The following is a 2500-nucleotide window of genomic DNA, read 5'->3' on the forward strand; positions in this document are numbered from 1 at the left end:
CCTGCTCTGGGTCCACCGCTATAAGCACGACCACATGTCCTTGATCCACAGAGCTCCTTGATGCCATCTGCATTAGAACCCCACCTATGGGTGATGGAAAGGGGGGCTGGTCCGACTACGAATGAGAAAGCCACAATAGTCCTCCAGAATGAGAGCCATTCATCGGTGTACCGTACCATCTTTTGCAAAATATATATTATTTTTACTGTGTGTCTACATTTAATAATTACAACATGATTACGCAACGGCAGTGGCATAGTTATGTGATTTCAAGTTAATAAACAAATACACAGAGACCTTGGATACAGTATAGGATCCAATCTATGGGATGGATGGATTGACCCGTGTCCATTATTGTGACGTTCTTGGTATTCGTGTTGTTGGGTAATTACTGGCCCACCTTGTTTGTTCAATGAATCTACTTGTGGTCCATTCATTTGGAAGGAAGTGGGAGTGACAAGAGTAGAATCTAACCCCCTGTCCGGAGTGTACCTCGGGCCTCAGGAAATGGTTCCCGCTCGCTGTATGTCCAGACTGCAGTGCGGGCTGTGTGATCAGATCCCTGATATGTGTGAGCCGGTAGGCGCATTCTTTCAGTCTATAATAATGATATATACAGAGTGTGTTTGAGGTGTTTCCAACGACCTCATGAGATAGTATATTAGCATACATATTTACTGTACTAGACCGAAGAAATGCACTTTTTCATTCCTCCAAAAAAAAAAAGGAAAAACCCTCCCCACATCACCCGGCTTACGAGTTAATCCACATTTTATTATGGCTGCAGCGCCAGCGAGGGGTAGATTAAAAACAACATGTTTTTGAGCAGGTTCATGAATCAACTATATTAAAGGGGAGATTAGTTTGCTTTAGAGATTAAGTATAGAACTCACCTCATTATCATCTGCAGATTTGAATGGCCCCAGGAAACAAGCGCTCTATCGCTGTTATTTCCTCTTCTGCTTCTGTTTACGGACACATTATGCATTATTATTATTCTATTTATGATTATTATCAGTACGTCTGTGGGAACTATCGCCTTGGTAACAGATATGCGGGGCTGCGCCGGCTGGATCAACTCTCTCGTTGCTTTCGGATGGATGCGGAACTCGGGTACGGTTCCCCGCGAGGTGACGCTCTGTCCTTTCCGGAGAGACGGGTGTCAATCACCCTCTCACTCTTCACGTAGCGACTTGTTCAGTCGCATCAAGTGGCCGGCATCAAAAGCCTGGCTGTTTAGATATCCCCTCGTATAGTCAAGGACAAAGACTCCCTCGCTCTCCCCCTCCCCGCGGACTCAGTTCAGAAGAACGGGTTTAAAGTCTTTATTTTGGAGTTTACCCTCCGAGGGCTCGGTGCTGTTTAAACAGTCGCTGCTCGTCAGGCCCGCAGTGACAGACTGCTCACTTGTGCTCGTTATCCGGGATGCGGTCGCTCAGCGAACGACCCCGAGATGAGAACCAAAACGTTTTAGGTTGCCTATTGACAACTGGCTGGGGCCTATAGCTGTGAATGAGCCAAATAGGCTAAAGCTGCTCCTTTTACTGTACAGTTAATCAAAGGGGACTGCCTACGAAACTATCAAGAAATAAACTAAACTAAAAGGCAACATGACAAGGCTTACCTACTTCCAAATCGTTTTTCCTCCAGATTGTGTGTATTCCGTCCATTGTTGTGTCTGCAGGCCTCACTACTGCATTTAACAAGTGTCATTCTGAACATGTGTATTCTGTTGACCACTTATGATCAAATTTGGCCAGCCTGTTGCCATATTTACCACCATGCAAAAAACGACAGCACTTCCCCCAGTACTGAAAGAGTTCCAATCCTCAGAATAAACACTGGATTAAACAGAATAAACTTTATATTTTGGGTGATACTGTACACATGACTATCTCAAGATGTGGCACAGTTCATCATGCATCATGGGCTTTTCCTTAATTTTCTTAAATGAAAGTTTAACTATTGGTCTTACCTTCTTTTGACATAGAACAGGGGATCCGTTGTTTTTGAATGAATTGACCGGAGTTTGGGGCGATGGTTTTCATCAGGCGATTGTGTGACAAATTCTTCTTGGCTCAGGTACACCACCATGACCATATATGGTCAGGTGTGTTCCTGGCCCTCTATGGCGGTGGCTTGGGATTCTAATGTGCCATGGAGCATACCTTGGTAAAAAGCTACATTTTTAGCTTTCTAGTTGTAATTGGAACGCCCAAGACGCATGTTAATGGGAGGCCACACCCACACACACACACACACACACACACACACACACGCACACACACTCACACACACGCACACACACACACACACGCACACACACACACACACACACATACACACACACACACACACACATTTCCCAAACTCATGGTCCAAAGCCAACCCTAAGAAACCAACCCGCTTGAACACCTCTCTTGGGGACTTGTTGGATTGAAGCTTAAAGACCACACACGCACATGCATACACATAAGCACACGCACACGCACAGACACTC

The sequence above is a fragment of the Pollachius pollachius genome (assembly GCF_949987615.1).
Source record: "Pollachius pollachius genome assembly, chromosome: 5".
NCBI lineage: Eukaryota > Metazoa > Chordata > Actinopteri > Gadiformes > Gadidae > Pollachius > Pollachius pollachius.